Source organism: Microtus oregoni, unplaced genomic scaffold (assembly GCF_018167655.1).
Source record: "Microtus oregoni isolate MIOR12 unplaced genomic scaffold, Mior012 000029F_ref0000214, whole genome shotgun sequence".
NCBI classification, from domain to species: domain Eukaryota; kingdom Metazoa; phylum Chordata; class Mammalia; order Rodentia; family Cricetidae; genus Microtus; species Microtus oregoni.
In genome coordinates, this window is record NW_024543088.1 from 27,020,786 (window position 1) to 27,047,414 (window position 26,629).

The 26,629-nt window shown below is 40.8% G+C and overlaps 1 protein-coding gene and 1 pseudogene across 2 annotated transcripts in view; one reads left to right on the forward strand and one right to left on the reverse strand.

Annotated features, from left to right (window-relative positions):
• Positions 1-26,629, forward strand: part of LOC121464860 (LIM domain containing preferred translocation partner in lipoma) — a 601,897-nt gene that overhangs the window by 224,022 nt on the left and 351,246 nt on the right. The gene's annotated exons all lie outside the window — the stretch shown is intronic.
• On the reverse strand, positions 19,707-20,329 carry LOC121464861 (annotated as a pseudogene).

Below are 26,629 nucleotides of genomic sequence, written 5' to 3' on the forward strand. Positions count from 1 at the left end.
ACATTCTCAGTCACCCTGGCGTACAGGACATTGCTGTGGATTTTCAGATCCTCTTGGGCAAAGAGGACCAGCTGTTTCTTCATTAAAGAATCAGATGCTAATGCTGTTCAACTGATGGTTACATCTTGAAGAAGAAGGAACTTGTGATTCCTAGGTTCTTATCAGGTCACAGCAGGTGTTCCTAACCCTCCATGCCATCCCTTCTACTACACAGCTCTGGGTGGATGGTCTGTGATAGTTTTACCATGAATTTGGACAGAATACAGTTCTTCTTCATAGTCTTATTTTACAAAGGGAACTATCTGGAAATATTGTTTTTCAGATTTTTGAGGGTCAACTATGATGGTAACTATGAAATGTTTTTAAAAGGCAGAGTGCTTCCGAACCTCACGGAACTGTTACTGTATGCTCAACATTCACATCAAACAGATTTTGTGGTAGACACTCTTCTAGGGGCTGAGGTAACGATAATTAGCAAGATGGAGTCTCTTTGCTAATGTATATTCCTTTACAATAAGCATGAGTTACTAATAATCAAGGTAGTAATATTTAGTAACTTCCTAAGTTATAAAGTAGAATTTGTATTACAAATTTAGTTATAGTAGTAAAATGTTATTGCGAGTAATTCTAAATTACTAACTGTTATAACAACAACTACTTATTTTATTTGTACTAATAAGTATTTATGGATTCCACAAATACCAATAACTAGGGGCTGGAGAGATGGTTCAGAGGTTAAGAGCACTGGCTGCTTTTCCAGAGGTCCTGAGTTGATTCCCAGCAAACACATGGTGGCTCACAACCACCTGTAATGAGATCTGGTGTCCTCTTCTGGCCTGCAGGCATACATGCGGGCAAGAACACCGCATATAAAATAAATGAATAAATAAATCTTAAGAAATAAAAATAAAATTAAAAATACCAATAACTATTACTAAACTTATAGTGTTAAAAATCCCATGGCCTAAATGCTATAAACCGAACAATATTATATCTCCAGGCAGACAGCACACTAGAACTTACCTCGTACATTCTTTCATTTCCTAAATAACAAGAGTTGATACCTAGATATCTTCGTGGAAGACATGCAGACTTTGCCTAGGGATGCTTGCTGTCCAACGTGTCTGACTGTTGAGTGCAGGCAGGGGTTATTACCCAGGTATCAGGGACTCCAAGAGTCCAGAGTGACTAGCTCAGTATTATATCACAGTAAGTGAGAGAGCTGAGCCTTGGACTTCTGGGATTTCTTCCATGATTACCATAACTGTGCATCGCAGATGACTTGTTTGGAAGCTACCCTGAGAACTAATACACACGAACAGAGTAGATTAGATGTTTGAGAACAAAGAGGTGTTCACATAATTGGTGACAAAATTCTCATTTATTTTGTAGCCTGTCAGCCTAATTAACTGTTGAAATGAATGTGTAATAAGGTGATGGATTCCTGATTCTTACACGCTTTGAAAACCAGTGATTAATACTGATCTGTATGGGAGGCCCTCTTTATTCATCTTCACTTTAAAATGTATAAATGTATACTCCATTGCCATGTTTTAAACCTGTCTTCATGTTTAAATATGGAAATGTATACCACTGTTGCTATATCTTTAAGCTAAATTTTTCTCTCCACCAATAAAAATCGAGAGCCCCCAGTGTGGACTTGCACAGCCTCCAGACAGGTAAAGGGAAAAGCCTCACTACAGGGATGAGGTTTCATGGCATGGATCTGTCCACAGGCAGTTCAAAGAGGAGAAAACTGCAGAGATGAGTGATTGCTAGTAGCCAGAGATAAGCGGAGTGGGGCAGAGCTTGGTGCTCATGCCAAGAGAAGGCTGAAGCAGCCTTCTTGTGTGGCGGAAGTTCTATATGTCTAATCCTGCAGTGTGTTTGCTGCATAGAACTATACACACGCATGCTGATGGTGTAAGCCAAGAATGCTGGAATAAGATGACATTCCCCCCTATGTTAATGTAAACAGTTTCTGGTCTTGATGATCCACAAAAGCTGTACGCCATGTTGCCATAGAAAGAAGCGGGGTAAAACATTCCATAGATTTTATACAACTTTTGGAAATTACTATTATTTCATATTTCCAGTAAATTTTTAATGATTATAAGATAAGTACATGATTTCATAAAGTGCTTTATGGCCTAAATTGTATATTTCATGAGTACTCTTACATCTATTTTAAACTTCTAGTTTTCAGTGGTAGCTGGTTTTCCAAAAACTTGAAAGACAACAGAGAAAAATCACATGTCCTGTTTAATTTGTGTATAAATAACAAGTAGTATTTCCAGTTAATTCTGATCGGTGTTCAGTCAAACTATGGTCTTCATGAGTTTATTCCATGACCACCAAGGCTCAGTGTTCCCATGTTAGAGTGTGCCTCCCAGTGAACTCCTCAAGGTTACAGACAGGAGCCTTTGAAGCCTTGAGCATCTGTTCTCCTGGGAGCAATCATTCAGAACCGAAGTCATTCTTCCTAATGCTGTACCTCTCCCTCTGTACTCTTTTCTATGTTACCAGGCTTTTGCATACATTGTTTCAGTGCATGTTGCTCTATGATATCAAAGCAGAAGGTTTTAAATGAACAACGTGAGATTGCTTCCTTGAAGATGGCTCAGAAATACTCAACTTTTGATTTCCCAGGTCTTTTGCTATTTTGTTAACTTCATATGGTGATATCTGGAATCTCAGCTGATTTTGGGTCATAGCAAGTCTATGCAAATCGTCTATAAATGGATTCATTATGGCTACTATAAAAAAATTCAACACCTGAGCCTTTGGGCAAATAGACTATATTGAGAAATCATGGCCTAGAATAATGGTTGACCTAAGGAGCTATAAAAATAATCACTGCATAGTATTTTTGTGGTCCGTTCTTAAAAATACTCACAGACTGGGCTGTTGAGCAGAGCCCGGGGCAGAGGAGGGCATATCCTAGTTGATCTGGGATGCTGGGACTCCCGGCACTTTCCCCTGTCAACAGGCTCTCCGACGACTTGTCCGGCATGTTTTCTGTGTGATGCTGTGCTTATGCAGATTAGATAGTCTGTAGTCAAAGTTATCTCATATAGCAGGTCACACTATTTATGGTTAGTGTCATAAGGGAATTTGAAACATCCCTTATAGGAACACTGGGGAATGCCTCATGGGGACTGATATTTGTTTTATTGCTTGGAGAAAGAGTTCAGGCTTTACCAGGCAGAATATATCAGTCTACAGGACTTGTGTGTGCAGAAGTAGGGGGTTCAGGTTATGATCCTCAAAAATACACAGAGACTCCCGGGGCTTCTCTGCCATGAAAATGGGATGAATTCGCTGTGTGTAGACCCATGTTTCCCAATAATCTCCTCACCTTTCAGAAAAGCTTGTACAGAGAGCAAAGGGAGAAAGGAAGGCATGCCCATCACACAGCAAGGTTGGCAGCATGTGGTACTAGCCGGAAGTGCCGTTGACAGCTCTTGCTACATCTCTGGAACCTTATGATGGAATACTTCTGTGAATATAGATGTTAAAAGGAGAGTCATTTTTCTGAAGCCAAAGATAGACCTTGACTTTTTCAAACATACACCCCATCGAATATGCGATTTGATCCAACCTAAACTTTTTTTCTTTTCTTACTGAGTTATCCACACATCCTCAGGGATGATTTGGAGAACAGAAGTGAAAAAAAAATGGGTTTATTTCTAAATATTTTTTAGTTCTTTAAAGAACAGGTATACAAATGCAATTTCATATCACAGTTGCACTTAACCTAGTTCAGTTACCACAGGGCATTGAAACTTCGTTATTGTCTTTACGTTGTCTTTGTTCCTAGTGACAAATGAGTAACCTAAGATTCAGGAGACCTGCAGTGAAACTAGCAATGGAGAAGGCACATGCAATCAAGTATTAGTATTTCCTCGTATTAGTAATTTACAGAAGCCTGAGTATAATCATTATACTTGCTACCAAGTGCTCTGTCTTTGAGTCCTCATCCTAGCTCTCTCCACTAACTTCAACTGTTTAAAAAAACAGTTTCTCTCATGAATAATATATACATGATGTAAATCCCTTTTATTAAATGTGTAACCTTTACTGCATGCGGAATCCATTTGTATTTTGTTTGTACCTTCCTAGCTTTGCTGTACAAGATGCTATCACTTGCAGATAATAGAGATCACAGAAGGCAGCTCAGTGGTAGAACACTTGTGTAGCTTGACTCTCTGTCTCTGTCTCTCTTTCTCTGACTCTCTCTGCTTCTCTCTCTGTCTCCCCCCCCCCCCCACGAACACAGTCACCCAGGGCACAAATGTGTTGTAAATCTTTTTCTCTCATCATAAGGCAGTTTCTTTTCCTTAGATCAAAGTCTACACTAATAATTTTGTTATTTAGTCTATTAAAAAAGAACATTTTTACTCTTACTTTCCACACTGATTGTTACTGAGAGCTCCTTGAAACTTAACATGTAAATATATGACTTAGAATCGTCTTGGCTTGGATGTGAATGAGGCGTGGCAGTATCCACCAGCCATAGGTATCTGAAGTTACAACCAAGGAGACATTATTGCAGAAAGCCTTGGGAATAGCCCTTTCAAATGCCCACTGATTCAAATGGGTTGTGTCATCTTGCTTAAACGTCTTAGATGACAGTAGTGGTTTCCATGACATTAGAATGAAATTAAAATGACATTTTAACCTGTCGTTATTTGATATTGACCTGTTAATTTCTACTGTAGTGATTTGAGTTTTATTAAGTACTTCTTTTTAAAAAAATTACTGTCTGTAAAATAAATCTATAGTTAATATCAGCTGTTCCTTGAAATGACACCCAATATAGAATTTCTCATGGATATTTTACTTTTTTATGTCTTGATATCATAGTAATCAATGCCCATTCCATTATTCAGTCCAATTCAAATCTATTTAATGCTTTTTTCCCCCTTTCTTTTTGAGATTGGGTCTCACTGTGTGAACCTGTCTTGTCTGGAACTCACTATATATACTAGGCCGATCGTAAATTCACAGATATCTCCCTGCTTCTGTGTCCCAAGTGCTGGGATTAATGTCTTTGGCCATCACACCCCACCTCTCATGATATTTTTGTTCAACAAGGATATGTAATTATAAGTTAAACCATTCCAAATCCTTAGTAAATACTTTATATTTTCAGGAGAAAGTTGATATAGCAAACTGACCATTTCATAAGTTTTAAAAAAAAATAATCGTATGGAAATTGGCTCTGTGTTTAACTTAGAAAACTCAGAACGAGAAGTTCTCTTGCGTTTAGACCACTGAAAGACCAAAAGGAAAACAGACTTGGAGTCGGCCATTGTTGGGCGTGTGCACTTGAGTCAGTCAGTTCTTTGCTTCATTTTTGGCTTCACACTTTAGTTTCTCTGGGAACTGGACTGCTGGGCTGAGTATCTATCGTGATGTTGGTTGGGACTGTGCCCCAGAGATGGACAGATCTCCCACAGTTATGGGCATTCAGTGTCGAATTAGCACCACACCTGCTGTGGAATGATAGGACGTCAGAGAAGGTGCATCAACAGTGTTGCTAATATTAAAAATAAAGCATTAATAGTACCCTGGGGCTCTTAATCCATAATTTCTGTCTATCTGTTTTAAGTCATATGTGCCACAACGTAAATCGTCCTGGCAATTTGAAATGAATCTTTGGCAGTATCCCTTTGCAAGTGCCTGGCACTTTCCGATTGCTTTGGGGTTGGTTTCTCCTTGCATTATGACAGGTAGATGTGTCTTGTGGAATGTTCTCTTATGCAATGAGATTCAGCCAGTCTCCATGGCTGTACTGACACTCACATGTGCCCCAGATCCCCAGACACTTAGATCCCATGCCCTGCCCAAGTCTCAAGCCACTTATATTAGTGTTGCTTAAATATTAACTGGGTTTCTATTTTCCCCTCCCCACTCCCAAGATTTAGTGTACAGTCTATGCAAAGAAGACTGTGAAAAGGTGCTAGTGATGGACTTCCCCATTTAGAGGCCTCCAGGTATATGTGTCTATGTAGTTGTGATATGTGGGTTTTAAACGTATTCATATTTTTTTTTCTCCCTCTTTCGCTTGAAGAAGATTTGTATACCTCCCCTGAGCTGTGCTCATTTGTGCAAGGCAGGGTGGGAATGGATGTTCCCAGAGACGTTCCCCTGAGAATGAGGCCAGGAAGGGATGCTTCCATCCATTGTGCAGGAGAACAGACTGAAGCTCAAGCGTGAGACGTTTGTATGTAGTCTTGACGGTGGGAAATAGTCACAGTGCTCCTGACTCAAAATTAGCGTCTTAAGCAATAGCGTGATTTTGGTTGCTTAGCACATAACTAGTACCTGTACGTTTTAATTTATTCCTCTTACATGGGAATTTCAAATGCCATACTTTTTTTCTGCTCCATTATTGCAGTTTTGAATGATGATTCATCAGTGCAGTGGCCTATTTAAGTGAACCACAATAGCTTGAGTAGAAAGAAGAAAAGATCCAACGTACTCGGGAATGGAAAGCAGCCATCTTTTTATAGCTGAAATTGCAAACATCTGGCAATTACTCTGTTCTACCTCCCCTCAAAAGAGAAGAATTGTCCCCTCAACTGGAGCCTGCTGCTGTGTTTAATCAAGGCAGCTATGCAGGCCTTAAGAAGCAATAGGTTTTGATTCAAGGAGGCCATTGCCTCACCCACTTGGGCAGTGAGGCTTTGGAAACACACTGCTTAATGTTCCCCATATGCTACCATGTTACATAATGATACCGGCGGTAGCATGGTAGTTAATAAGTACAGAAAATACCCGTTGCTGTTCTGTCCGACTTGCTGTGTGACTCTTACGGTGGCATTCACATTTTGAAAGTTCACTCTTCAGGTTAAGTTTATCCCTTGACTAACCACCCTTAAGCCTTTTGTGTCCTGGAACGAAGATTCTACTAAATCAACACAGCTAATTCTTTCTGATTTGCTTGTTTTTTATAAACTGGTCTAGTGACATTGAAGGAACAAACCCCTGTCATTTTAAAGCTTGGCCCTGATGTTTTAGTCAAAAGTTAGTCTGCCGTGTTCACTAGCCTCTCCTACCCCACCCGCACCCTCGGGTCTTCTTCTGATCATTGTTTATGAAACTAGTTCTTCCTCCACTGGCAAAAGTCGTCTCGGTGGGCATGGGAAGTGAGAGAAACTGGTGGTTTGCAATAGATGCCGAGAGTGAGGACTTCCTCATCTCCCTCTCAGGGCTGACCTGGGTGCTCCCCATGGCCGCGACTGACGCCTTTTCCTTTCTGTTCCCCATTTCTCTCTCTCTTCCTCTGGGTCTCTGAAGGTCGGGGGTGTTCTTTACCTTCCACGACTTGTGCTTTTCTCCTTCGTCATAGGTCATCTTGGGAAAGAGCGAACCGGGTGTGATAGGAACAGCAATCAAGGCTCCCTAGCGTAGTGGTTCTCAAAAAACAATCTCGCATCCTAAAAATAGGTCATTCTCTTGTGTTGATCTCGTGCTACCTGAGCTCAGAGACTTTCAGTGAGGCCTTTGAGGGTTTTGTTCCCCTGCTTTTGTTCTTATACCTTGACACAAGTGTGTCGATTGAACAAAGCCAGAGCTTTCCCTCTGGTTTTATTAGGTTGTCCATTCCCAAATTCCCAATGAAATTTGCTAACAACTCATCAGGCTAAGTCCAGTTTCTGAAGAGCGAATGGGAACAGTTTCTAGCAAGCACAGAAGGATGGGATGGGAACTTTGAATAACCTAAAGTGCACAGCTTCTTCAATTCAGCTATTCCATGTGCAGCTTGATCAAATAATGGTCTCTGTACTATCCAAATAAACGTCTTTACTTTCCTCCACCTTTGTCCATTTGGATAGTCATGGCCTTTCTCTGGGTGCACATCTTAAATTTTAAATACTTCATTATAACCAGTCTTGATGCCATGGAATTTTTCCTTGATGACCTCCCAAACACAGAAAATGTTATACAGTGATCCTTCCCATGTCTTACTTTTACTGACGGGCTTACAGTCTGCGAACTCTTAATAATACGGGCATTATACATAATACAGGGGATCTAATTGTGTACCGACTCTTTAGCCAGAATTAGTTTGAGAGCTGGAACGTATGTTGAGGGCTGAGCTCCATCCGTTCAGTTGGAGAATACTTGACTGTCACCTGCAATGTATAGAGAAGTCAATCCTTGCATCATTACCAGATAATGGCAGCAAAATCAAAGCAATTATCAAAACTGGGCATTGTCACTCATTTCTAATATGATCAGTTTGGGATGGGATGGGCATTAAGTTTTAAAATCTTTCTTTTTACAAAGCTACACATAGGCAGGCCGATTGAGAAAGTTAACAATTGCTGGCCGTGTGTTTGGTTATTACTTAAAGCTACAAGCATCCACCATTCAAAAACAATATGGGAACCAAAACCTCCTCGCTCAGTTCTCATCTCGGCAGTTGTTTTCCAGACCGTGTCACTTGGGAGCTCTCTTCTACTTTCTGGTCATCAGTCTCCGAGAAAGGAATAGCGAAACAACAAGACACCGTAGGGCGGGGATATTCTGAAACAGGGGAACATTAAAATTTGCTCTTCAACCTAACTGTTGCACAGAAAGCTGCAACTCAGTGCATGGAGCTGAATGCATTGCTGTCCTTGCTAGTTTTATGACAATTTGACACATTCTAGAATCATCTGAAAGCAGGGACCCTCAATTGAGAAAATGCCTCTGTAAGATCGAGCTGTCAGAGTGTATTTTCATATTTAGTGGTCGATTGTGGGTGATGTTATCCCTGGACTGGTGGTCCTGGGTTCTATAAGAACACAGGCTGAACAAGCCAGTAAGCAGTGCTCCTCCATGAACTTGCATCAGCTCCTCCCTCCAGTTCCTGCCCTTTTGAGTTCTGGTCTGGACTTTCTTCTATGATGAAAGTGTTAGCCAAATGTGTTCTTTCCTCTCATGGTGTTTCATCATAGCAATAGTAACCTTAACTAGGACAGTGGCCAAGACATGGAAGAAGTCTTGCTCAAAGACTTGCACCTTTATGCAGCCTTGAGTTTTGTTTTTTCCTGGCCGTATGGCAGAGCTGATAGCATAATTAATTTTTAACATTTTCCATTGTTATAAGTAAATTGAAAGTTTTTCCCCATATTTATTGAAACCTGCTGCTATCCAAATCTATTTTTGGTCCTGCCTTTGTAGATTACAAAGCACATCCTTACGCTCTTTTTGTTACCCCATTAAGCATTTCAAACGTGTCCTATCTTCTTTGACTTAAGTTGGGCGGTTCCATTGCAAGGTCTCTAAAGCATCAGTGACTTAATCTATCTTGTCCTGAAAGTTTTGTGTGATATTCCAGAACTGAATGCAATGGTACTGAACATAGGTAGAAAATGGCAAGCTCTCAGAGAATTCCTGTTTACAATTAGTGCCAAGAAGCAGTTGTTCATTTTCTGTATATTGAGTTGTGACTATGGGACTGTCCTGTATGTTGTCATCGTGGCTTATTATACTCTCATATCTATTATCTATCTATCTATCTATCTATCTATCATCTTTCTATGCGATATATAGATATGAGAGAATATATATTTTAGAGAATAATCTCATATACATGTATATTCTCCAATTTATATATCTCATATATATATAGTTATGAGACTATCACATATATTCAAATTTGAAAATCTTATTGATTATGCATTAAAAATATAGTTACTGAAGTCAGAAAATGAAGTTAAACAATTTCTATGACTTGAATTAAGAAATTATTTTTCTGAATAAATAATTTGGAACCCAAATAAGTATAATGAAAAAATTAGCATTCGGTAAGACTTAAGAAAGTTTTCAGAATTGCTTGTGTGGTTAGCTTTTGGTTGTTTAACAGTTGACCTAGCTCATCTTGTTTGTGAGTTTAGCTATCTTTTAGTTCTTTGATTTTTGTTATTTCTTTTATAAAAATATGCTAATTATATCTTCCCTCTGTCCATGTCAATGATTTCTGTTTATGTTGTAGTTGTACAGCACCAGAACCTGTGTCTAGTGCTCCAAACCCTCACAGCTCCCATGCTTACAGCGTGGAAGCCGCAGTGGCAGTTGCCCTTGGACACTTTGGTGATTTGTTACCTGGTGTGTTCACACGTGATTCCCATCTGTGAACATCTGGAGCAGAAGCACTGATGAGGTTATCATCCTAAATTGTGGGGACATCTCTATAGCAACCCGTGGAGACAGACACATAACTCAAAGCCTGTAAAATAAGCACAAGTTGTTAAAATTGAAGATACGTTTAGAGTATGCTTGACGACTTGGATCATTTCTTATAGCATCCTCTGGATTCGTATTTTTTTGTGTGTTGGGGTATGTGTAGATTTTATATTTTCCAGAATTTTCAAGTTACTTGTTGAACAATTTCAGAGTTGTTTTTTTTTTTCCTGTCAGGTCTCTTGGTTTCTGGATGATTTTATTCTTTCATAGAACTATAGACATCATCCCACTAAATTAATGACTTGGAGGCATCATATTTTGCTAGTGTTGAATTTCGAGTTTCTTTTGTTTTTGTTTTTCTGAGCAGGTTTGTCTGTGTTGAATTCGTCCATATGTAGATGTTACCAGTTTTGTAATGAAATTGTCATCTAGCATTATTGTCCCTCATCCTTCAAATCAGGCAACCTGAGATGGAGTGCACATCTTGGCTGATAGAGTCTGTATTTGGGGACGGTAGAGAATCTTCATTCTCTTGAACAACTAGTTTGCCGCCTGTTGTCATGTTGCTAATTTGGAAGACTGTTAGAAGTGCGTAAGGAGAAGGAAAGAGAATAGAGCTTGAGCTACAAAGGAAGGCTGGAATCTTGTGGGTAGAAGATGGGAAGATGGGTACCACATGGATTAGCAGCATAAGCCTACCCTTCCTGCCACGAGGTATCTCATTGTCATTCCGTGTAGAGCTAATACTGCCTTGGTCTGAGCCACACTGAAAAGGAGTAGCATGCAGCCAGAAAGGTTGAGCATGAGCTAGGTCATGGAAGAGTGTGAAAATGGACAGAGCACAGCCCTAGTCACAATAGTCACTAAACAGTGGGGTTAGTTTTCTGAGTTGTAAAAATTGTGCGACTGAGCAACACATCTTCATTTCTATCCCACTCTAAAGTGTGAGAAGGTGTGTTTCAGCTACAGAAATTGTGAAAAACTGTTTGCTGCTGAAAGGCGTAGAGTAAAATTGTCTTCATGAAACATGAATTTAGTCAAGTTATATAGTAGACCTTAGAATTTCCATTCTGTGTTCCCTCTAAGCTTGCCTATGGGCTAATTCTTTACCTACTCTTCCACCAATGTTCATGAGGACTGTATGTTCACGATCTTAAGTGTCTCTAGTTTACACGTGATCCCTCATTAAGTATGTTCCAGTTTCTTGTTTTGTCATTTTAATAGCGTTATTGCAACTTGACACTGACATTTCTTGTTTGGAAACAAACGAGATTGAAATTTCAGACACATAAGCTATCCAAAGTCTTGTGGTGGATAAAGAATGAGGTTTTGATTTGAGCATAGCTATTATGTCTAAGTGACAATTCCATAGTCTAATGTTTTGCCTTCCAAAGTCTTTGTAAAAGTTTTTTAGTTGAGAGACTACCCTGCTGGCAGGGTTTCAGTTTTTATAAAAAGCATAACCTTAATAGGCATGAATGAAATTTGATGGGGATGGAACCCGGTAGGCTGGATGTCTTTGTATAAATGTCCTAGTTGATCAGATGTGAACTTGCTTTGAATTTCGTAAAATTTATTTATAATTTTTATTTTTCAAAAAAGTTTAAATTGTGTGTGTGTGTGTGTGTGTGTATTATATACAACTCATAGGATTTAGTTCTCTTTTCAACTTTTGGGTTCTGCTGATGGAATTCAGGTCAGCAGGCTTGGTGCTTTTACCTACTGAGTCCATCTTGTGATTCCCCAAAGAAAAGCTCCAGGTTGTCTTTGTGATGGGGAAGTTGGTAGAATCCGTAGATGAATGTGACTGCCTCTTCCAAGCTGTGTGAAGGAAATATCAACTGAGGACAATAACGATCCTTGTTGGGAAGCTTTATTCTTTTCTTACACACTTACTCTGTGATGCTTGATTCTTAGTTTCTTCTGAGGTTTGTTTTTAAAAGAAATTCCCAACTTTTCTTGTAGTATTTTCCCCCAAAGTAGATGGGTAGGCGTGCTGACAAGGAAACTCAAGGAAAAAGCTCAAGCTCAACACTCAACCCTATAAGCACTGAGCAAACACATGGGGTTTTAGGTTTTCTGCTCTCAGCTGGGCGTGGCATGGGACCACAAAGGTGTGACCTTTGCTCTGGCTGTTTATAGCAGAAAAGCCATGAGAAATTCAAGTTTCTGGCCAAGAAAGATCATAAGTGTCCTTATCCAAGCTGGAGATGGATTCAGAATGGTGTTTTCTGAATGCCTTTTTCATAGGTGAAGTAAGAAACTATCATTATAATAGGTAGCGTGGGACTCTTAAAAGAAGCACATTGCGGTGTATCAGCTGCTACAATGGTGGGGACCGGCATTCTACCATAGCCACAGCTTTAGAGCGGGGTGAATCCTTTGACTTCACATGAGGCAGGGCTCCAGGAATCCTGATCTGCGGGAGCGAGAGGGTTAAGAAAGTCCGTCAGTTTGTAACAGACCCAGGGATCTTGTATGAGCCTTGTCAGGATGTTGTCTGCATGCTGTCTTTGCTGATCACAGTAATCGGGTCATAAGAGAAAGAGAAGTAATAGAGTGTCTCTTAGCAACCAACCCCAGGAGAAAGAGAAAATTACTCAAACCAAGCCGTTCAGCCAGGGAAGTAGAAAGAAAAATGTTCTGAAAGACTGAAAATGTTCAGGTTCAGTCTTCAATGCAGCAGACAGGGGTGGCAGGGTGGTGGGGATTTTAATAACAAAAAAATCTGAGAAATTGAAATCTTCTCCTCCCCCTCCCCCGCCGCTTTCCCTTTCCTTCTGTCCCCCACATTCTCCCCCCTTCCCCCAGATACAGGGAGAAAGAAATGGTGAGCAGGGCTAAAGAAACATTGTCTCCTAAGATAGGACCTGGGAGGTTGAGGCATGGGAGAAGAGGAACTGTGTGCTTCCATGTGTGTGCGTGCATGCGTGCGTGGGGGGGCGTGTGTGTGTGTGTGCGCGCGCGTGTGTGCTCACAAACTTACACACAGAGGTTTATATGGCACAGGTGTGAAATACAGCTTCCTTTGCCTGTCTGTCCAGTGGTGAACTGGGCTGTTATTCAGAAGGAGTGTGGAATCTAGAGGTGCTGGGTTCCTTTCCCCAGATTCCCCTCCCCCTTTTCTACAGGCCAGTTGACTCGGTGCATGCCAGCTTTGAGGTTACCTGTGCCTGTGCACTCCTCCTATGACCTTGACTCTTAGCCACTTTTATGGCTTGGCCGTGGCGGGAAGAAGTACATTTTTCTTTGACAGTGGTGCGTACACACATATATAGTTTGAAATGAGATTTTCTTAGCAATACATGTTTTTAATTGATGTGTTTTGTCCTGGTGCTTTTTATTTTATTTTATCTTAAAATGTTCTGGAAACCCACAAAGTTGATATCGTGACCCTCCGTGAGTATCTTTTCACCATTGAAGACACCGTATTCCAAATACAGTATTTGCCTTGCATTTTGGCTTCATTAAAATGTCGCAGAGCAATTTCAGTCCCGGGGAAGCATCCTGCAAGACACTGGGGTGGATACTCAGGGTCCCAGTATTCTAAGTTTTTGTTCTTTTTGTTTTTTTTTTTTCTTCTGTCAAGTAAATATATTTTAAGAGCGTAGTGTAGGTTCAAGCTATAAAAGGAAGTAAACCCAAGGCACCCTCCCACCCCAGATCAGCAGAGGTTTAGAAGGGTGTCCCTGAGGTGGCCAGGAATCACTGGGCCAGAAAATGCCACAGATCCCTTCTGTTTTTATCATCCTGGAATCCAGACCTGGAAGAGACCCTGGGAATAACTCACACTAATGTCTGTTTCTAAGAGTCAGGTCTAGAAAATGAACATTGATCAACCCTTGACTTTCTTTAAGGCTGTTACGAACTGATATTTGCGTAAGGCTGTTACTTAATTTTGAAATTTAAATATTCCAGTTTAGGAGAGGAATATTCTGCGTGTATGTGTATATAATATATATACATACATATATATTATATTTACATATAAATTTTAAGAAAAGATACAACTTGTTAAAAACTATGGATGATGGAGAATTCAGTATTGCAAAAAAAAAAAAAAAAACAACTCCGGGAAGAGGATTTGAATGACAGTCTTCTGGTTGTATTAGCATAGACCAGCAGTTTTCAGCCTTCCTAATGCTGAGACGCTTTAATACATTTCCTCCTGTTGTGGTGACCCCCAAACAATAACATTATTTTGCTGCTACTTCCTAACAAAATTTTCCACTCTTATGAATCATAATATAAAGATAATATACACAATATCTGATATGCAGGATATATAATATGGGACCTCTGTGAAAAGGCTGGTCAACCCCAAAGGGGTCGAGATCCACAGGTTGAGAACCAGTTGGTATAGACGAAGACAGCATTTGTATCCAGTTTCTGGGGATGGGATTCATGGTGCGCTATCACTGCAGGTAGGTACTTGTTTTTGGAAAAGGAAGTCTTTCCTGCTCTCCTGACTTAGATTTTTACTTCAGTGGTCTCCCATTGTTCTTTATCACCGACATACATTTTACAGTTGCCTCTTCTCCCCCACTAGCATGGACAGCCCATTGCCAACTGCTTGCTGGCTAGGTGAAGTTTCATTAGTACTGGGCAGTATGATTGGATTTGGAAAAACTTTCTTCCCATCAAAATAAGGTGTATATGCCCTTAGGTTTGGAAGGAAATAAATAAGGACATAGAAATTAATACCTATTGTCTGTTCGTAACAAAAAACACTTTAATTTTCTTACTGATTTTCTTTTTCCTTAAGGCCAGAATTCAATTTGATTGCACTTTTTAAGGAGTTTGTTGGCCATAGAAATACCCTATTGTTGAGTATGCTGGAAATACTCACCCATGACGTCATTGTCTGACCCACACTGAGGTTTGTTATTAAGGGAGAGTTAGAAGCATGTCGTGTTTGTCCTTTGTTGCAGATGCTCAGGGCACACATATATCATATTCTACTCTCTGGTGCTCTCCCTCACCCTAGTATAATGTCAGAAAGGTATATTATTTTCCTGTAGTGTGTTCTCTGTCCTGTTTCCTTGGCACAAATTCCTTCTGAAACATTCCCACAGAGCCCTCATGCGTCCTCTGTCTCAAACATAATATTAACAGTGACAGAGGCCAATAAACTCTCTTACTATTGTGTGGTGTCTTATAACACACTTGGAGAGGCATTATTTTATTTGATCTTCAGAACTCTTTGAAATCTAAATGCCAGGGTTATGCTCATTTTATGGAGATTAAGCTGACTGTCCCCAGCTGTTTTCATGTAATACCACTGGCTGTAGCAATGCAGAGTGGGGGACCAGAAGGGTCAGGGTGGAACCTGAGCTAGAGTAGGAAGTAAAGATAGAAACTCCCTAAAATTAAAAGTCATAGCCCATTTCACCATTTATACTGCTGCTCACATGACAGGAAGCAGAAAACAGGACAGTGTTTTCTGGGAGCAGTCGTCCCCCACACCACTCCCCGAGCTGCTTGTGAACATGGTTCTGGCACAGTGCTGCCTCTGCCGGCTTCTGCCTGATCGGGCTCTGAGCAGCCTGCCGCTTCTGTTCCAGTTGCCTGTTTTTGGGAGGCATGATTAGTGACATGCGTTCATGTATCTGTTAAGAAGAAAAGTTCCTGTTATTAGGAAATGTTTCTATTTTTTGAGTATTTTAATGGTATAACTCTATCGTGGATTCTTTTATTTGAGGACTTTATATACATTTGAAGATTTTTCTTCAATCATGTAATGGCTCTATAAGATAAATAAATGACTTTGTGAGATCAAGAAAGCAAATTTACTTAAATAAACCCACATCTTATTTTTGCAATTTGATAGCTCCATTTCTTTATAATCATTGCTTGTCTTTATATGTCTATACTTTTCTTAAAGGCTTATCTTTTTAACTGTGTCTGTGTGGGTATGTGCATATGTGAGTGTTTGTACCCTCAGAGTCCAAAGGAATATGGTGTTCCCGCGAGTTGGGAGTTATAGGTAATTGTGAGCAATCCATCCAGTGTGGCAGATGGGGAACAAACTTAGTCTTCTACAGGAGCAGGAAGAATTTGTAACTACTCAGTCATTGCTTCATCCATAGGTCTGTTGTTTTTATACTATGCAACTTGCAAAAGACATCATTTTACATTTTCATTTACTATGATAGAATAAGAATGTATCTCATCACTTTTAGCCACATCTTATTAACGTTATTGAAGTGGCATAATAATTTTTATCACCATTACCATATTACTGGTCATGTATTTTTCCTATATTATAATATAGGAAAAATATTATACACACACACACAAACATATATACCATAATCAGGTTCTTCGTAGGTATAATTCTGTGGGGGAATGTCTTGGAAGAATTCAGATGCTTCTGCCTGCTTCCCTGAACCAGTACTTTGCAATGTATGACAGTCACGGTAAAATGTTGGGAACCATTAATTGAAAGTGTTCAATGTGTTGAAAGTGGTAGAGGAGGCTCCACTTTTTTTTTTTTTAGTCATATTCACAGAGCTTAAACAATAAACTCATCAAATCAGGTGTAATCTGATGACAGCACCTGAAATAATATCCTTTGGGGGCTTGGGAATGTCTATAACTCAGTGGTAGAGTATTTGCCTAGCATGTATAAGGCTGTGGATTCAAATCTCGCACTGAGTATATGAACCAATGGAAAAGCACACCATTTTCATTTTCGTGGCCCACATAGTTTCCTTGCAGTAGGTGATGGATGACAAGTGAACCAATAGACAGAGATCAGTTGGCATGTGTGTCCTTAGTGCTACTTCTGTCCCTGCGACAGACTGAGACTCCTCTTCTTAGGGTCCCTGTTGTCATAATACTAATGAGACCTGTAATCAAGAGTCTCGAGTTTTAACTGTGTGCTCAACACCATTCCAAATCTTGTTCACTTCTCTCAGTTCTCACATTGATTTTAAGAAATAAGTTTGTTCGTTTTTCACTTGATGCAGGCCTGGATGAAGACTTATCATGGCCACACTTCTTCCTTCTAAGGAAACAGAGGAGCCAGTCATGGCTGTGCATCCAGACTGAGGTCTCCTACGTGTTGATATTTATTAGACTTAACAGAGGTGTACTCCCGAGGCACAGATCAGAACCTGAATTTTAGCGGTCTTGATGGGGTTGTCCGCAAGCAGGATGAAGAGCATCGCTGTGACAGCCAGCAGGGATCAGTCTTCTTTATAGCTTTCACTGTTTTCTTCAGCTCTTTCCTGAGGACCATGAATCTAGCACACAGCTGGTCTCCACTGTTAATTCCAGATTCAAAGGAATGAATGAATAGTTAACTATTGGGCTACTTATTTCTACTGTATTTGGATCATGTGTAATCATGTATGGCATTTCTGCTAATGCAAAATCTTGTCTAGCCTTAAAACATAACTCTGGAATTATGAAAAGATGTTAACACATTGCAAAGTCTGTTGGTTTGATTTATTGTTTTTTTGCTCTGGTGAAGATAGGGGACGAGCCCTTTCTGTTTGGTGATTAAGTCACCCGCCACCTGTTCTATTCTGGTGGCTGTGGTAATAGATGTTTCCTGGAAATTTTCCCCCTGTTCTATTAATACAGTAAAAGGGGGTTACAGCCGTGACTCACTCCAGGAAGTCGGCCGCCATTCGCTTCCTCAATCTCACAAAACAGTCCGGCCCCTGTGCACAGAATCAACGACTTCTGCAAATCACGTACTTTACAGTTCTTCAGAAACTTCTAGAAAAGACAGTATTTGTGGTCGACTCTGCGCTTCCTGTGATGGTGGGGGAATGTACAAAAGTTCATGTTTTACTTCTCAGTGTTCTTTAAGCCCTTGCCCAGCTCATTCGGTAATATTGTCTTTTTAAATAGAACTCCTAGTTGACTCCAAACAAATCTTCTAGGAACCCATCCTTTTAGAGTTATACCCCAGGGTAGTGGCTTCGTCAGGTAGGAGCTAGAGGTCAGGATCTTCAGTGTAGATAGGTGTGTGCCAGCTGAGGGTCTTGTGACTTGGTATCTCTGTGTACTAGTCAGCGTCCTCAGCATGGACTCCGCACCTCTCTCGGGAAGCTTCCACTCTCCTTACTGTGACTATTACATAGTTGACTGTAGTCAAAGAATTTCAGAGCATGAACTCATCCTAAAGGTAACCAGCCTCTACTGACGTGAATGAAGTTGTGTAGAGTAAGCTAAGCCATTTAATTCTATGCTTTATTTGGCCCCGGCTTCATCTAGAGTTTAGACTCCCCTCACCACTCCTTCATTTAAGCACAGCAATGCAATTTCACTCTGTATTTCTGTGGACCTTTTATTTTCCACTCTGTCTTATAATTTATATTCTTTCTTAGGTGTTTCTTTGGGTAGTGTCACTGTGTGACTTTTTCCCGAATCATTGACATTTCCCCTCCCTGCCCTCCTTTTCTCCCGGAACATTGTGAGAGAAGTCGTACCTGTTCATTGTATTTGGGGTTTGCCAACTGTGTGGCATTTGACCAGTGAGTGAGCTTCTATGAGTCTCTGCTATAGGAATGGGAGACTAACAGCTCCTGCTTCTTGTGAAGGTTAGACATTATATTTAACATTCTTTTAATAGTGCCTGGTACTTAGTAAGCACTTACTAAATGCTATCATAAATAAATGATCTTTCAGCTACTTACAAAGCAGCCGCATGGCATTTCCTTTTAGGATTTTCTTATGGTCCTTTATGATGGATAGAGAAGAGACATGAGGTCTAGGATTTCATGTCAGCTTTCCTTATATAGGAAGCCAGATGTAAATATGCTGTTTCAGTTGCCTGCATCTCATATTCTTGTATGATTGCTGACAAAACATTAAGTAACAATTATGCTATCATTTTCTCTTAGATGTCAATGCAGGGTCTCATTAAAGTCACAGACATTTATCTGATACTGCTGATCCCAGTTCTACAAGTCATGATACTAAGTACTGTCATCGTTTAATGGTCCTTCTTGCCCTTTGTGCATTAGTGGTGATCTCTTTCCCATTCTAACTGTGAAGAAACGACTTATACATCCCCATCCTTCCCTTTCATATAAAACTTTGTTTAATAAAGGGTGATGGGGGGATTGAAATTTTGCTACTACAGAAAAGGATTGTAATGAGAAATACCTCCTTCCGTCCCTCCAAATGCAAGCACGAAAATGTTTATATGCCTATACATGTGTGTTTATATGCTTTGGGGTGGATGTAGTTTTAGAATTCTCCTGTTACATATTGACTACTTATCTATGTGGATAGTGCTGCCTAGATCTCAAGAGTCTCTTTCATATTGGCAAAGAGTCAGCAGTCAGTATACTCCAAATCAAGGGATGCTCTATGATGTGTGGACATGTGTGCTTTTGGATTCATCAGAAGGTAATGTGCATGCATGGATGGAGGTCAGAGTTGAAAGATGCACTTCTAAGTCCTCACTGTGAGTAAAACTGCATTGGGTTTGAGAGATGCTCCGTCTTTAGCAATCTTCACAGTTCTTCTTCTTCTTCTTCTTCTTTTTTTTTTTTACTAATGACACACTTTATTCAGTCATTTTCTTTACAACTGAAACTCTGGGAATTCAAAATTAACATCCTTGCCCGTGAGCTTTTTATACACACCAGAAAAAGTTTCCACCTTGTGCTCCACGTTGTTCTGCTGTGCTTTGTCTAAATGAACCTTTATGAGCCGGCTGCCGTCCAGTTTCACTCGGATCCTCTTGCCCACAATCTCACTTGGGAAGACCAAGTCCTCAAGGATGGCGTCATGCACTGCGGTGAGTGTGCGGCTTCTGGGGTGCTTCTGCTTATTTTTTCGTACTGCTTTTCCGAGTTGGCTTGGGCAGAATCCTCCTCTGAGCAATGAAGACTACGTGTTTCCCGCTGAACTTTTTCTCCAATTCACGAACCAGCCGGACTTGGATTTTCTGGAAGGATTTCAGCTGAGGAACTGGTACAAAAATTATGATGGCTTTCCGGCCACCACCAACTTCAATTTCCTTGGCCGCAGTGATGTTGAGCTCCCGCAGCTGCGCCTTGAGATCCGAGTTCATCTCCAGCTGGAGCAGCGCCTGAGAGATGCCGGACTCGAACTCGTCCGGCTTCTCGCCATTGGGCTTGACGATCTTGGTGCTGGAGCTGAACATGGCTCGCCCTTACAGAGTGCCTGCTTGGAAAGAGGCCCAGCTCTCGCGAGAACTCCACAGTTGTTCTTATTACAATTGTCTCTGTGCTCTGATAAGCGGTCCCTGGAAAGGACGATATCAGAGTAAATGGAATGACTCCTGTGCCCTAAATTAACCATTGAACACTTCCCGCAGTGTCGAAAGTACATGGCTAACCGTTTGTCATTGCCTTTCTCTTTGTAACAGTTGGAGCATTGTCTTCCTCCTGTATTCAGCTTTAACCTCCACAGGTCTCCATTTCATGTTTTGGATCTGCCACAATGCTTAGCAGCCTGTAGATGCTTAGTCCTTGCTGACAAATTATTAAGTCACCTGGGCATAAAAATGGCAAATGATTAAGTTACCCAGATGTAGAAAAGTCTAATGTAGTACTGGAGGGACCTTTTTAAATTTCTTAGTTTAAGTTGATGATATGTTAATGAGAATAACACCTGTTCTGGCCACCAACACAGATAGTTTGCATTGCTAAGCAAGACAAGGCATCTGTTACCCCAAAGCCTGGTAATTTCTCGTGACTATCTTAAAGGTGACAGAATCTAGGCAAAGTTTGTCGGGAAGAACAACAGATAGGCTACTCCTCTCCTGACTGTGGACATTATATAAGCCTCCCTGGAGACAGATTTCTTTTTGAATTTTTGTGAACAGGTTTTCCATGGATGGGGCGATGCTAGAAAGTGACTGACCAGCTTGGAAGAACTACGAATGCAGGGCACAGTGAGAGTTTCGAGAGCTGGTGTCCAGCCTAAGAAAGTCTATGCAATGCCAATGTCTGTCACATCTTCTTTCAACTGTCTATGCTGCCATCTTCCCTTGCTCCTTGTTCTTGTCACAGTTTGAATAGTTGGCAATGGTCTATAAGACTAATGTGCTATGCCAAGTAGTGTGTCCTGTGGTCCCCTGGGCAAAAGGATACCCTCTAATACCTGGAGCACAAAACAAAGGAAGATGTAACCTCAGTTGTTTTTGAAACTTTGTGTTTTTTTGACATTTGATTATATTTTTATGTACCCATCATTTCAGTCTATTAGAAATTATTATGTGTATGGCTGTTTAGACTGCATGTCTCTCCCTGAACCATGTCTGCATATTGCTTTGAGGCCAGAAGGTGTTGGATCTCCTGGAACTGGAGTTACAGATGGTTGTAAGCTGCCCAGTGGATGCTGGAACGGTGGATGCTTAGAAAGAACGGGTAATGTTCTTAACCACTGAGCCATCTCTGACACCCATTTTCCGTCTTCCTTGTGAAGAATTTTCTAAACTTAGGAATCAAACTGGGCGCATTTTAAATAGAAGCCCCTTTATTCTAGTAACTGGTCAATCAAGGTGCTGGTATTTTGCCCTGAGGATGTCCCCACCTTCTCAGGAAGTAAACCCCCTAGGGAAGCTGATGATTTAGCACTGGGTCTTTTTTTCTAGAGTCTTTTTAAGAGCTTGTTGGAGGGGCCAGTTTTTGTGGTATACTCCTGTAACCACTGGACCTGGAGGCTGAGACCAAAGTGAGATTTTTGTCTTTTAAAGCCATTCTGGAGATGATGAAAATGCTCTAGGCCTACGGTTCTTCCTTTTGTTTCAAAACAAGACAGAAATAGACAGAAAAGTCGTTCACAGAATATTTGTGACCTCTCCTCTCAGCACTCAGGTTTCCATGATTTAATGGCTTATTGAATATAGAAAGAAACACACGCAGTGTTCCAGAAGGGAAATTCTATAAACTCAGACTTCATTTAATTGCTCATTTAGCCGTCTCTTCAACTGCAAAAGTGACTATTCTTGTCAGTGACTGAACACAATACATAAAAAGTGAACTTGTTAGATGTTATAGCTGCAAGGGAGTTGGCATAACAAAGTACAAACGCATTCAGCCCTTGCCTGCCATTGCCATTGCATCCTGGCTCTATCTCTGGCAGGCGTCTTGACCTACCTTATATAAACCTAGCCAACCTGAGTTTCTCCATGAAGCAAATGCAGATGAGAAAATATTAACCTGCATTTGCTTCCCTTCCAACAGTGGATTTAGGTGAAAGATGGTGGTGAATCTGAAATGCTGAACATGTAGGGAGGGCCGTGGTTATCTTCCTCTGACTGAGAGAAATTGGTAGGATGCATCAGACGGCTTGCACTTTTTTTTTTTCTGTTTTGACCCTCGTAGTTTCAGAACTATTTTTTTTTGACATTTCTAGTTAGCAGTGGGGAATCTTAGCCTTGAGTCCATCCTCCTCGGCCCTTACTATGGAAAGAAGTGTTCCATAGAAGCTCTACTGTGCACAGGACAGGGAAGAGCTGCCACACAATCACGGTCTTACTTACCAATCTTTCTGACTGAGAACCTTCAAAGTGCAAGTAACATGATTCTTTGACAAAACACATCCCTGCTTTTTCTTTTCTCTGGGGCATCCATGGGGTAGTGGCTCACCCTTTTAATCCGCTCATTCGGCAAGGGTGGCATGGTCTTAGTTTCAACAGCATGAGTATGATATTTTACGTAGTGATGCAAACTTTTCAGACACACCTTGAGTTTGCCTCAAACCTGCTCAGAGTCCATTTCTTTTCTCCCTTCACTGAAATATTCCAAACTGGAAATTTCATCTTTGCAATCCAGAGTTTCCTCCCTTGTTTTGAAGAGTAAAACTAAATGATTTCAATACAGTACACCATGCATGTGCCTTACTTTTGTTTTACATAACCCGCCTCTAGTTCAGTTGTAGTCTTCTCCATATAAGTGATCAATTGTATGTATAGCTTTGTATTTCTTTATATATGTGTTTGGAGGACACAATTAGAGAGCAAACAGCCTTGGAACTTTAGCTATGCATTGAACGTCTAAATTTGAAAGCAGAAAGTTACTTCCAGTTCTTTGATTATATGTTAAACAGGGAAATATGTCTATTCTAGCTAAATTAGAGCGTCTTTGGGATTTTATTAAAAAAAGATACAAGCATCAGTTCAGTACAGAAGATGCATTCATGAATGCATCCATTCACTCAAACAATGTTTGAGCAGTTGTCATGGCCATTCACTGTTTTTGTTTTAAGAATAAGTATGACTCAGGGCCTTTGACCTCCTTGCTATTCCGTTATAACTAGAGAGGTAGGTAGACCATAAAGAAATAAATACATAGCAGATAAAGGAGTAAAACTCTCTCTCTCTCTCTCTCTCTCTCTTTCTCCTTTCTCGACTTTTCTGTCTTATACAGCAGTTTACAGAGATAAACACCATTTGTACTAGAGAACACCTGTAATGATTTGCTATTGAGTATCTTTCTTAAAGCCTTGTTTTTGTTGTTGTTGTTACTGTTTTGTTTGTTTGTTTATTTTTTGAGTCAGGGTTTCTCTGTGTAGCTGTGGAGCCTGTCCTGGAACTTACTTTGTAGACCAGTCTGGCTTGGAACTCACAGAGATACACATACCTCTGCCTCGCCAGTGCTGGGATTAAAGGCTTGTGCCACCACACAGGGCTCAAAACCTTCTTTCTTAGTGAAGTTTTTCCCTTCTTCCATGTCCCATTGGGCAGGGATGGGGATATTTTCATCCCCTTTCCACCCAGTGTTTTTATTTTTCAGTAGAAACATCTACATAAAGGTGGTGTGGGATTCCCTTCTGTGATTACCTGCTGTGATTACCACTGGTTAATAAAGGAACTCCTTTGGGCTTGTAGGAGAGGTATAGAGAACAGAGCTAGGCGGGGAAAACTAAACTGAATGCTGAGAAAAGAAGGACATAGTCAGAGAGAAACCATGTAGCTCTCCCGAAGATGGACGATGGAACTTTACTCTGTAAGCCACAGCCATGTGGCCATACACAGATTACTAGAAATGGGTTAAATTAATATGTAAGAGTTAGCCAATAAGAAGCTAGAGCCGGTGGGGCAAGCAGTGACTTAAATAATATAGTTTCTGTGTGATTATTTCAGTTCTCGGTGGCCGGGACCAACAAACAGCCTTCTACCAACATAAAGGCATGTCTTGTAAATATGCATTGTGTTTAATAATGCCAGGGGGACTTTCTTCACAATACTTAGCTCAGCTTGAGCCTATGCTGAAATGCCTGGAAATGGCTCTCAGGTATGCAAATGTCCATCATTTAACCTTACTGTACAGGGTCGGTTTCATTTTGTTACTCAGTCTCCCAGGACCCTCCTAAACCAGGGAACGCAACAGTGGCTTTTTGTTCTCTCTAAATATGTCCTTTTCTGCTGCTCTCCTGGCTCTGCCAGTCAGGCCGCATGGTCAAGACATTAAGGATTGAATTGTTGATCAATTTCATTTTATTTTTCTTTTGAAAAGCAGCATTATAGTCTGACTGTGGGTGACATCTTCTCCCTTTAGCTTCTGTGCTATCTATAATGTATTTTGACCATCTAGCCCCCCCCCCCCCCGCTTTTCACATTTTGTTTCTCAGAGTTGCCTTTAGTCTATGCTGATAGATCGAAACACCGTGCCTCATCCAGGTCTTCCCTGGTGCTGGTTAGTGCCTCTCAGTCCTTAGTGTTCTCCAGGCTTTGCCTCAGCTTCTGCTACCCTTTGGGTTGCTGATGTCTTTCCATTCAACATGGCAGTGAGAGGGGGGAAGGTGGTGAGTGACTGTTTTTATGTTTCCTTTTGCTTCTTCTCTCTGTTCTTTTAAACCCCTGTTCTTCCTTTCCAGCTTTCTAGAAAAGCTGCTTTCCCTACATAGCACCTGCTGTTTGCCACTTGTTCTGGCTGTGCTCTGGAGAACAGGTTCTGGTGACTCCAGGGCTAGAGAAAGAGCGTCCCTGTTGTTGTCTCCATTGCAGAGATTGTCTGAGCTCCTAGACCGGACAGCTCCCCCCCCCCTCCCCCCCCATGCGAATCCACAGCCAGAGAGCATCATGAACATTCTTCGAGAAAGACTGACAGGCAAGCCAAGTGCTGCAACGTTGATATGCGGTGCATGGAACCTTCGAATGACTGTGCATCTGCCATGGCAGTAGCTTAGCTGAGCTGCTGTGCAGCATGCCAGGCCCTCCGTTTCCAATTTCTTTGCAGAACAGGCTTTGCACATCATCTATCACGTTTTCCATGTCAGTCTGTGAAGACAGAGTTGAGAAGCATATGATTTGATGAGAACATAAGATCTGAAGCAAAAATGACTTATGGTACCTAAGGCCTGAAGGTGTAGACAATGCTTTTCTCCTGGTGAAGAGTCAATACTGTTGCTACTGTACAATGATATGATATGATATATATATTATTGACTCTCAATCTTCATCCTATGGAGCATAGAGAAGTCTTGAAATCGAATGATATGGGAAAGTAAACTGGAGTTTATTTAATGCTCAGAGGTTTTAATATTATACATAGGCCAGGTTTTGAAGCTGTTGACTCAATGTGCAGAGTCCCAAAGAGAGTGTCAAGGGATTAACATTAGAAGTGGGCTTGAATATTCAAGGAATATTTTGGTTTTCTTTCTGCTCTATGGATTTCTGCTCCAAGGTGTTTATGGAAGCCGTTAGGTACACAGTATACTCTAGAAATACATAGTGCTGGTGAAAGTGACATAGCCGTCATTTCTCAGCCACATTCTCACCTTTTCAGGTGTGTTTTCTAGCTTTTAAATGTATCCACGGTTAGCAGTCCTGACATAGAACTCTAAGAATCTTCTGTATGAAAAATGGGACCAATAAGACAAGAGAATGTGAGGTGTCTTCTGAGTGAGACGCTGAGTTGGGGTTCAGAATCAGTCAGGCAGGTTGTGGCTCCCAGGGCTGTTTTGAACCCTTTATCTGAGGCATCGCATGGACATGGTGTCAGCCTGGACCTTCCCATTTCTCACCATATTTACTCTGGTTGCTTAGTAAAGACTGTTTGGCACTCAATAGGTTAATACTGCTATCAATAATAACATAGAAAAATAACATTTTGAAGGATGAATATTTGTTTGATTTATTTAATTTGAATAGATCTAAGATACTAATATTATCTTGATAATGTGAAAACATTAATATATTATCTTACAAACTGGTCAGATTTGCGCAAGATATGTTTAGACACAAACAATGTTTGATGAACACACATTGGTAAGCAACCCAGCGGGGCCTCTGGTTCCCTCACTGTCCACACAACAGGAACCACTGCTTCAGGCTCCCTAATGACTTTAAACAAGCATATTAATGGGCTTCTGTCTGCGTGACTCCAGCCTTCTAATGATCTAGAGGCTGACTGCTCCCAACAAGAGTACCCCGTCGTGCATGCTCACTGTATCTCATCATTTGTCTCCATTGATACACCTCAGAGTGGTTTAGGTGTGTACGTCTAAG